Genomic DNA, 12239 nt, shown 5'->3' with positions numbered 1-12239 from the left:
CTGTATACTTCAGACAAGACTCTGTGACATCCTCCTTTTCCCCTGGGAAAATGTAGGAACATTATGCTATGGGGCCATTTCTGCAGAAAAAGTACAAAAGATACTGTGGAGACAAGAAACAGGGAGATTTAAGCTGAGTGGATATAATTCACAATTCCATTTTTTTCTGTCTAAACTATAGCACCATGTCACGTTACCAGCTATTTCAATAATAGCTATGATCAATCAAAGAAATGTTTTTTTTAAATCACAGACCCCAGAATGACTGAGACTGTTATATTCCACACTGAAAAGAATTACTTCAAATCTGAATTTCAGCTTCATAGAACTCTCCACAAACTGCTGACACATGAACTGCCAAAACTACAGAGAACTGCCTAAGTGTCTCACTGATAGAATATACATTATATTGATCTTCTCTTTACTATTAATTTTCATTTGAATACTCCTCTAGTAAATATTATATATGCATCCCTTTTTTTTAAATATAGATTTTGGTAGGTATTGAATTAGTATTTTTTCATTGCTAGGTACATATTAGCTATCTTTATTTTTTAAAGTATGGTTAAGTCCCCTACATAGGAACCTTCAAGTTGCAAACTTTCAAAGATGTGAATGTGCATTCCATCAAGTCAGGCGTGAGTGAAATTGCAGCTTGCCCTCTGCCTCCTATTGCTAATGATCCTTCAGCTCTACCATCTCCCATCTCCTCTCCCTCCTCCAGTCAGTAACTCTTCTTGCCTGTTCACTCGATGCCAGCCCCTGCATACCAGCTGTTGTACTGTACTACTGTACTTTTCAAGGTACTGTACTGTAAGATTTAAAATGTTTTCTTTATTTTTTTGTGTTTGGTCATTTTTTATGTATTATTCGGGTGAAAAGTATTATAAACCTATTACAGTACAGAACTATATAGCCAACTGTGTTAGTTGGGTACCTAGGCTAACTTTGCTGGGCTTACGAACAAATTGGACTTAAAATGCGCTCTCAGAACGGAACTCGTTCGTATGTAGGGGACTTGCTGTAGTTAATTCTTTATCATTTTCATGACTCTACTTATAAACATGAATGAGCCTATTTTGAGTTAACAGACAATTCCTGCCTTAATTCAATCAGTATATTCTTTTGTTCAAACAGAGTAACTTACTGACTGGTTTAGTTTGCAAAGCCCTTGAAGGAAATTCTTACCTAGCTGAATAGCTCATGTAAAAGAATTTGAACTGTAACAATTCATTTTATTCTTTATTTTGATATCTGTTCAAAACACACTGATAACTAATGATATAGTAGCAGAATTGTTTTTAATTACTTCAAATTTAAAAATGACCAGAATACCATATTGCACATCAATTATTTTGCTTATAAATCATTATATTTACCCTTGACATATGCCTTGATCAATTAACAAAAGTTAACATAATGCATGAGACAGCTGAACCTCAGTAATGTGACAGCTATAATCTAGTCTAAGTATATTCAAGACGAAGTTCCAGAATCTCATATGCTGGGCTGACAATAGGAAATCATGAGATATCCATAAGAAAGACATCACCAGATAGTGCTGGCAATGCTATAAAGCATGATAATTTTAACATTTCTTAAAGCCGTGAATATAAAGTAAATGTTACCAAGCTGTCTAGGACCACATTTTATAAATGACTGAAAGACCCTCACGTCCTTACGGTGAAACTAATTCAATTATTTCCAAAACGCGAGACGGATGTTATATAATAATCACAATACTTTTCCATTCATGTTTTCCACTCTCTTAAGTGACTGATGTGAATTCTTGAAGTGGGTTATGGTCATTACAACCTTAGAATGTGCTCAGCAAATCCATGAGGGGTAGTCAAACAACATTATCTTTTTCCTCAAATAAATTAACCAGGCTTTCAGAAAGAATTAAGCAGTGTGGAAGTATAAGCACATAGTTATTTCATACGGTTTTTTTAAGATGTAGTTTTAAAACCCATTCCTTGTCACCAATGTCATAGCAGCATTATTCACAATAGCCAAAAGGTAGAAACAATCCATATGCCCATCAACAATTGAAAAACATAATGTGGTATATATCTTGTTTACAGAATATTATTCAGTCTTAAAAAGGAATGGAATGCTGACATGCTGCAACATGGATGAACTCTGAAAACATTATGCTAAGTGAAATAAGCCAGTCACAAAAGGACAGCTATTATATATTCCACTTATATGAGGTATGTAGCAAAGTCAAATTCAAAAAGACAGAAAGTAGAATAGCGGTTACCAGAGACCAAGGTGAGAGAGGAACAGGGAGTTATTGTTTAATGGGTACAAAGTTTCTGTTTGAAATGATGAAAAAATTCTGGAAATTGACAGTGGTTATGGTTGCACAACACTGGGAATGTACTTAAGGTCACGGATTTGTACACTTAAAAATGGTTTAGGGCTTCCCTGGTGGCGCAGTGTATAAGAATCTGCCTGCCAGTGCAGGGGACACAGGTTTGATTCCTGGTCTGGGAAGATCCCACATGCCACGAAGCAACTAAGCCCGTGTGCCACAACTACTGAGCCTGTGCTCTAGAGACCGCGAGCCACAACTACTGAGCCTGCATGCCGCAACTACTGAAGCCCATGCACCTAAAGCCCATGTTCCGAAACAAGAGAAGCCACCACAATGAGAAGCCCGCGCACCGCAACTAAGAGTGGCCCCTGCTCGCCGCAGCTAGAGAGGGCCCATGTGCAGCAACGAAGACCCAACACAGCCAAAAATAAATAAATAAAATAAAAATTTTTTAAAAAGGTCTAAAAGGTACGTTCTATGTTTTAGAAAGCCCCAAAAATATCCATTCCTAAGATATAAGTCTCTCAACAACTTCAAACATTTTTCTCTTCTTGAATCCCACAAAGACTGTTCCAGACCTCCTCCTTCCTCTAAATCTCCCCAGACCATCCCTTTCTCTTCTCACTCCAAAAACCACTTTTATTTCTCATTGAGTGGAGAAGATCCAGTCTTGAGGTACAAGTTTCTCCATCTTTCAATTCATCTGTATTTCTATACATACATCCTTAGCTTTCCTTCTCATTCCTTGCTAAAACTATCCAGCCCTCCACTTACTTGATACCTTCCCAACTTTAACACTTATTCTTTCTCTTCTCAAAGACCTGTAATCTTTTATTTTCTCCCACTTTGCCAGTTAACAAGGAGGGTTACAAGGGCAGGAATGGTCATTCTGAAGTTGAGTCAACTAAAAATCACTACAGAATGGATAAGATTTGTGGAAGTAATCTACCCTGAGATAGTTGACTCATAGATGAAGATTTCTAGGTCCTTTTTGTTCAGGCTGTTATGATGCTGTGGAAAGGGTGGCTGGAAATCACACTGTATGTCTGATTCCCAACTGTGGTGCTTGTTTCCTGTGTAACTTCAGGCAACTCATTTAACTCCTCTGTAGCCTCATTATTTTGTTGGGCAAACGGTTATGACTTAACTCCACAGAAATGTTCTGAGGATTACATAAAATAATGTATGTACTTAACTAACATTTGTTCAGTCTAAATCAGTTGAATACACTGAATGACCAAAGCATATTTCCAAAATACAGCATGTCTTAAAAAGAAGAAAAAATGAATTGCCTTGTATGAAATATTGAAATTTAATGTTAATGACAGATAAGAGAGTTAAAAAGTATAAATCTGTCAGAATGTATATAGTCAATGCATGTCTACATGTAAGAAAAGAGGGAGAAAAAGAGGCAGAAAGTCAGAGGAGAGGATAGAGACTGACTGACACAATTAGCAGAGAGGAGTTATCTGGATGCCAGAAAAGCATGTACTACTGTGGAAGACCTAATTTTCCAAGCTCCGGATGAAATATCCCTCAAGATAACCTAACCCTTCTCCTTCGATCACACAGTCACAAAACAATCTTCTAAGGGCTAAATAACTCTGAGTAGTTAGAAATGAGTTGCTACCAATAGAGACCTGAGTATGTACATATATGTGTATATTTAATGCATATGTGTGTACATACACATCTATATGTAATGATATATAGTTGACCCTTGAACAATACAGAGATTAGGGGCACTGACCCTCAGCGAAGTCAAAAAGCCACATATAAGTGGATCTGAGCAGTTCAAACCTGTGCTGTTCAAGGGTCGACTGTATTACTATAAATTAGTGCTGATGGTTACAAAGCCACGAAAACCATAATAATTATAGTTGTTACTTACTGAGACCTTCAGTGTGCAAGGCCCTGTGCTAAGCTTAATTCTACATTATATCGGCCTTCTCTCTGGTATTAATTTTAATTTGAATACTCCTTTAGTGTTAGGAATTTAGGATTGTCATTTAATCTTGTCAAAGAATCCCATGTGTTAGGTACCATTATTATTCCCATTTAATAGATTTGGAGGCTAACAGAAATTACTAATTTGCCTGAGGACACACAGCTTGTAAGAGGTGGAATTGAGAATCAAACTTCTCTTCCTCTGGCTCTTTGTTCTTAAATCTCACTTGTTAATAATTAAGACGTTTGGTTAAGGATAATTAATTCCCCACAACATGATCAATGCTGAGTGATAAAATCAGTGGGGCTTGCAAAGCTTTGGCCAACCTCTTCAGGTATGCGGGCAACTTCAGCCAACACGGCCTACTTCTTTAAAAGGAGCAACAGGGGGAAAAAAAGAAAGTCAACAAGGGAGGGAAATTAGCTCAATCCTCTATTCAATCTTGGCTCTTCCTCATCTTCTTTCTCTTTATGAAATTGAATCATTTATTATACATCAATTATTTAGAGTATATGCCAGACTCTAGGCCGGGTATCAGAGACATAAAGATGATCCCTGCCTCAGGAACTCATAGTCTTAAAGAAGCAGCAGGTTTGAAGTAGTTAAACTACAAGAAACGGAGACAAACTGGCAAATTCTATAACAGACCCATGGGAATTATGTACTGTAGTAATCTTCTGACTACTAAAGACTTTTAAACCCTGAAAGTAGAGGCTTGCATGTTAAGTGAAAACCCACACACTGGTCTTCAGGGACTTCCTTTAGGCGCATGCCCTCGAAATATGACCCAACACTGGAACCACTGATAAAAGTTTTCAAGACTCTCTTATCAAATGCCGTGAAATGTAATCTTATAACATTTTATATTATAATCCCAAGCCTCTAGTACAGTGCCTGACACAAGGTGAGTGATCAATGGTTGCTTGGTAAGTAAAAAAATACAGGAAAAAAAAAAACACACAGGAGAAAAAGAACAAAACAAACAAAAAACAAGACATACCTTCCTAAGGAAGAACTAACCACTGATATTAAAATACTGAGAAATATAAGGCAGATTTTAAAATAAATGGATATTAAGTAAATTTATATGTAGGTGAGTTTGCCATAAAATATTTTGATATGCACAACCAAAACTGACAGCTGAAGTTCTAGCATGATCCAAACAAGATAAATATTACCTGGTCTTGGGAAATTTAAAATAGGATTTCTATAAATGAGATGACAGATGAGGCAAAACAGAAAAAAGGAAGAGCTTAACAGCTTCCAAAAATTCTTCTTCCGTCTAGTTTTAGAAAAATAAACCTGAGGTATTCATGCAAAATTTTTAAATATTGCCGTATTACATCCTTAGCTAGGACTAATACATCTGAAAGCACTTGTGGCATAATTGTCAACAAATATTGTCTTGTAAATGTTCTGATTATGACTAGTAGGGCCCAAGTTAATTTATTTCTAAGATCAAACCAATATTCCACTTCATTTCCTGATGTCTGGTTATTATTATAGAAGTCACAAGTTCAGAGCCTCCTTTTACTTTCTAGCAAGTGATGCTCCAAACAATTTTAATTTTAAAATAGCCTCTTTCTAAGACTAGAATTTCTGCATCAGGAGTGTGATTTGATATGTGAATTACTGCGATTAGAATGGGAAAAATGGGAGAGCAGAGGAGGAAGGAGAAGTCGGGAGCACAACATAAGAGATGCCAAGAATAGGACTTCAGTTAACTGGCCAACAGAGACTTAATCCACAAATACTCCTTGTCTCCAAAAACATAAAAGTTGTTCTCATGACTTTTTTCCTTAATTAAGAAGAGCAAGGCGGCGGCACCAGGCAAGCAGCATGAGGCAAGTCTTCGAATCGAATCGATGTGAACATCAAGTATGTCCTGAATGCACTGAGATGCCCTTTTTGGGGGGAGGGAGAGGAATAGTAAGTCTGCTTTTGGTGGTTCTATAAGGTAAAGCAATGTGTTGCCTCTGAGATCAGATTAACTTTACAAGGAAGTGGAGATGTCTTTACATTTTATTTTACAAGGTACAGTGTTTATAAGAATAACAATCTTTACCATCAGAAAAAAACGCACAGCTAATGAAAAGGAAAAGACACTGTGGATTTATCTATTATATGTAAGAAATCTAGAGATGGCTACAAAGAAATGTTACTATATATGAGCAGCAGCACTGATAGACTTCCTGTTAGATGGCATGTAAGAAGGGCATATTAATATGACTCTGTAATTTAAATGGTTCCAAGCAGCAAATTGAAAGCTAAAAAAACACTTTCAACTACTACTGTTTTTTGGGGTTTTTTTTGCGGTACGCGGGCCTCTCACTGTTGTGGCCTCTCCCATTGCGGAGCACAGGCTCCAGACGCGCAGGCCCAGCGGCCATGGCTCACGGGCCCAGCCACTCCGCGGCATGTGGGATCTTCCCGGACCAGGGCACAAACCCGTGTCCCCTCCATCGGTAGGCGGACTCTCAACCACTGCGCCACCAGGGAAGCCCCAACTACTACTGTTTTTAAGTAGAATTCTACTACAATACCTGAAAATGGCAAGCGCATTTCAACTGTTTTATAAGGTAAAATATAATTTAGTAAGACAAAATCAAGGTAGCTTAAAATAAAGTGAAATAACTCCATATGTGTACAAGGCACAAATAAAAGTAAAATCTAAAGGCACACAGCTTACTGAGGAAATTAACTATTCTGTAAGTACTTAAAATTTCAACAGTTTGTCACTCATTAGAGAGGTACTCAAAAGATTAAGTATGGCAGTCTAAAGTGAAGACATACTGAAGACAAATGGCAAACTAAATTCTATTTATGTGCTACTGCCATAACTAAAATCATCCAAAATACTTTGCTTCATTTTCTTCTTAGAGTACATATAATATTGTTTATAAACTACCTACCAGTGTTGCTTATAAAGTATCTACCAAACTTGTATTTATTGAAAGTTTTAACCATAGTTTAAAAGCAATCTGACAATCAAAGTGAAACTTAAATGATATAGTTACTCATAACTATGAAGAGCACAGTACTTTCAATTATAACCATTCCAGGCTATGAAAAACACTATTATAAAAACAAACCCATACATATAATACAGCTTGAAATGAAATTTCTAATGGACCAAGCGTAAACCGACCACAAACAGGGTAGTTCACTTCAAGCTACGGATTCTTCATACATCTCTCTTAAGGCAGGGAGGGGAGAGTTGTTGGGTGCTAGGGGCACTGTGAAAGGAGAAGAATCCATTGACACAAGGACTCTTTATCAGACAGAGTTAATATATTAGAAATAACATTATTTATAATTCCTTTATAGGAATATTTAATATTTTAGTGTAACTTTTCTTCTCTTTTAATTAATATTTCATAACTCTTCCTTCTCACTGCTCTTCCCCAAAAGGGTGTTTTGCAGAAATAAATGAGGAAACAGCCATCATGCTCTAACAAAAAAAGGAGGCAGGAATAAAGAAAAGAAATTGATGCTGATTGCAATAACAAACAAACGCAATGAATTAAATTGACAAGAAGTTCTCATGCAGAAATAAAGAAGACTTGATGCATACAGTGTCTTTCCTCAGAGAAAGTGACATGTCATCATTCATATGGGAACATGATGGCAACAAGTTTATATAGTTAGATGTATAAAAGGGAAGAGCTGAAAAAGCTTCAATATAAAACTTTGCTATTAAGGTGCTTAAAATCGAAGACAAGGACTTAGATTTTATTCTCTGATTGCCTTATCACTCAGCAATTGGAGGCCTCTGCTTTCACCAATTCTGCCTCTTTACTGTCTTGTGAATGTGCCAGTCATCTCCACCGGAAATACCCTTCTATCTTTTTCCAATACTACCCATTTTTCCAGACACAGCTTCAGTGCCATCTCCTGCATGAAGCTTACCTTGATTGCCCCACCCTCACTGATTTATCATTGTTCCAAATTCTTCTGCAGCATCAACAACCTGTGCCACACAGTTTGGTCCTTATTTATATATTGTCATACATAGTTCACTGCTGTTTCATGTGTTTGTTTTATCACATCTATATTATATTATAACTTCTTGTGGAAAAACAACATTTAGTATTTCTTCCATACTCCTCACATTGCTTATCACTATTCCAGGTAATTAGTAAGATATTCCATAAGCATTTGTACAATAAATTATAATAATGATCATACTAACAGCTAATATTTATTAAGCTATGTGTACCAGACACTGGACTTCAATTAATTTAATCTTTACAGTAACTCTACGAGGTGTGTTATAATTCATATTAATGATATTAATATTAACCCCATTTTATGAGAAAAGTTAAAGTTTAGTTTAGTAACAAACAGGATCATGGTAGTGAGCATGCATCTCAAAGAAATATGCTATCCAGAAAAGCTATGAAAACTAATACAATCTATGAAAAGTGTCCTAAGTAAAAGAATAGGGGAAATAGAAAGGCTAACTACCCAGTTAATGCTTCAAATTCTCTAAACTGTTAGGGGTCCTCAAAGTCAATACCTCTATCCCCACCTGGAACTCACAGGCAAGTGCCACACAGTAGGCACACAGTAACCTTGAACAGGTGAACTTCCTGTTAGAAAAAATACACTTCATAGCCTCTCTCACATTAAAAAAATAAATAAGTAAACTGTATGGAATCCACCATTCTCTTCCTAATTTTATTAGAATAAAATAGTTATTACTGAAGAAGGAAATGACAGTGGTCTTATTTAAAAAATACTAGAACTTCCCTGGTGGTCCAGTGGTTAAGAATCCGCCTTCCAATGCAGGGAACGCGGGTTTGATCCCTGGTCGGGGAACTAAGATCTCACGTGGTGCGGGCAACTAAGGCTGCACACCTCAACTACTGAGCCCACAGCGCTATCGAGCCCGCATGCTGTAACTAGAGAGAAGCCTGCACACTGCAACTAAAGATCCTGCTGCCGCAACAAGGACCTGACGCAGCCGAAAATAAATAAATAAATTTTTTTGAAAAATAAATAAAATTAAAAAAAATAAAAAATACTAACTGTCCCTCTCTGTTAAGCTCACTGCCCCCAAGCAGAATTCAGAACTTGGTCTTAATATTATCAAAAAAAAGATCCCCAGATTAAAACATTAAGTTTTACTTAGATAGAACAGTCCCTTGTTCATTTAGGAAGATAAAGGGTCAAGTGTGATAATTTCAAGAGTCCTCTGAGGAGATGATACTTCAATAAATAAATGTGTAATATATGTGTGACATATAACAAATATATATTATACATATATACAATACATCTATAATATAAAGTAATAAACCATGTTTACCAAATCAGATATATAAAAGATCACTGTTGAAGCAAATATGATTCCAAATTTACCTTTTCTCTCCCTGAATCCTCTTTAACTAACAGTAGATTTAGGCTAATCTGTGGATGATTAATCCTATAATAAAATATCTGCTATATCAAAAGACAGGATGCTACACAGAAAACAATTATGAATAATGAGTAAACAAATTAAAAACATCTAGCTCAAAAGTAATGACCACAGAAACGCTATCTAAAGAGCCTTAAACAAGACAGAAAGACTGTGATTAATCCCATACATCCAGATTCTATTTCCATCAATCAGTTCACAACGGTTGTTCTAAGAATAGGGAAGATAATAGAGGGCCTAGAAGTATGGCTGATTTACCAGAATCCCATGGGATCAAGAAACACATTTTACATTAAAGATTTTTTCCTCATAAAAGTTTGCTATTCTGCATTTGCAAACTGTTAGACCCAAGAGACAAAACTCCTACCCTCTAAGACTCAATTTTTTTCCTCCAGTTACAATTTATTTTAAAGAATTAAGAATGGGGTTTAGTTTTGAGTGACTATTATTCTATGGAAATAAACTTTTCACAGTCAATTTTTTAAAAATACATGTAGGAAATCAATGATACTCTACTATGATTTGTGAAAATTTAAAATGTAAAATGTCTAGTAGCACAGTAGGCCTTGCCAAGGATAAAAGATGCCAAGATAAGAATGTAATCCTTAAAGCCTTCTTAATTTCTAACTTTAAAAGATATACATGCTGTGTGTATAGAACCAGGTAACAAGTGCTTCCAAACCTTGCTACCAATACTCCAGCCAAAGGAGACAATATCAAGCATCTTTCTTTCCTATGTTTGATCTCATAAAGGATATAATATCAGTAAGAGAAGGAAAAAGGCTGCTCTCCATAAACAGTACAGGTATTAACTCTTGCTATTCCTCCTCCCTCACAAAATTTGCTAGGTAGAAATCCATTTAGGAAAAAGCTAACCCAGTGGTCATATCCTCTAGGTTCTTCTATCTTAAAAGTTTGAATTATATATTTTCTCATTCTGTCAAATGTTACAACCAATGAAAAATATTTTCAAAGCACTAAGTTGGTCACAGCTATGAAAAAAATTAGGAATTACACCTGACATATAAGATGCAAAAGATCTATCTTATATCTACTATCTTTGTACTGCATAAAGGTGCTGACTGGATGTGCTAAAAAGAAATAAAGGTTGAACATTGTTCCCACGTTTCAGGGAACAAGCATCACTTGATTTAAGCAGAGCTAGATCTACAACAGAGTGATTTCATCAAAGGATTAAGAAAATTATTATAGTGAGCTCTTTATGACTTCTTAGCGGAAGAGAAAAGAGGGTAGAAAGGGTGAGGGAGAGGACAAGTGAAGAAGTCTGAGGATTTTCATTCTTTCAGGCAAGGAATTGGGTAAGAACTGTTCTCAGAAGAGAGTTAAACAGTCCTCTGAAATATGGAGCTACAAACTAGGTGAAATCCTAGCTGATATCACTTTACCTTAATTTAGAGATACTTTGAAGGCAGTCATTTTCCAAATCATGACAAATGCTATTATCTAAAGCATTCACACCCTCTCCAACGTACAAAAGGCCTTCAAAGCCATAGGTGCTATGTTTTACGTTGGAACAATAGACTCTACCCTCAAGAATATTAATTTTTAGTGAAAGACACCAAAAACATCAAGCTCCATAATTCAATAGAATACGCTGAATACACAGAAGGACCAGGACTCAGGCTCCACGGGTCCACCAGGTAAGACTTCATTTCCCAGTAAAATTTGCTTCTCTTTCTCATGTTTTTTTTTTCTTTCTTTTTTTTTCCAATAGTACATTCGAATTGACACCGTATCAATACATATTGTAATTCAGGTTGAAGAGCTTAAGATTTTCCTGGACCAGGCAGGAGGTTCCAGTGAAGGCAGGGTTGGGGGAAGGAGGTAGCCTTTCAGATTGTGCAGTCCAAGAGCTCTCTCTTCCATGCCACAGTGACAAACTATTTCTTTCAAATCCATTTTTTGCATCACTGAGTACAGGAGGGCTTCTGCAGCCAGCACAGTTCACCCTAGTTGCCTGGTTACCTCAGTGACCACTGTCCCAGGGGTAACAGCCCTGCTTTCTAGGGCACAAACCAAGGAAGGGCATGTGAGGACACAGCCAGAAGAGGGCCCTCACCAAGAACCCAACCACGCTGGCCCCCTGATCTCAGACTTCCAGCCTCCAGAACTGTTAAGAAATAAATGTTGTTTAAGCCACCGAGTCTGTGGTATGTTATAGTAGCCTTAACTAAGACACCCTAAGATTAAATATACTTTCTAAAATGTATTTATAATATGAATTTGTTAAGCAATAAAAGTGAACTTCTACTCAATCTGTGTACAAACTACATCCAGAATTCCAAAAGAGTCAAATCTAAAGTAACAAGGTTTTATTACACGTGTGTATTTAAATGCACTATATGTGGTCTAAAGGTTAAGACTACTGCCTTTATCCTTTTCTCTTAAAAAAAAATGACTGATAGAAATTAGAGAATCTAGGATTCACACAGAGTACAGAAAACCCTATAGAAAGGAGGGTGTCATAGAACATAAGCACTATTCTAGGTTTGGGGGACCAAAGTTGAGGCACTTCTTTGATGTGTTAA

General features: G+C 36.5%; 1 protein-coding gene across 7 annotated transcripts in view; it reads right to left on the bottom strand.

Moving 5' to 3' along the window:
- The window catches only part of RNGTT (RNA guanylyltransferase and 5'-phosphatase), a 246728-nt gene that overhangs the window by 92348 nt on the left and 142141 nt on the right, over nucleotides 1-12239 (bottom strand). The gene's annotated exons all lie outside the window — the stretch shown is intronic.

The sequence above is a fragment of the Orcinus orca genome, chromosome 12 (assembly GCF_937001465.1).
Source record: "Orcinus orca chromosome 12, mOrcOrc1.1, whole genome shotgun sequence".
In the NCBI taxonomy this organism is placed as follows: domain Eukaryota; kingdom Metazoa; phylum Chordata; class Mammalia; order Artiodactyla; family Delphinidae; genus Orcinus; species Orcinus orca.
The sequence above is the reverse complement of the archived record's forward strand: the minus strand, read 5'-3'. Positions and strand labels throughout refer to the sequence as shown.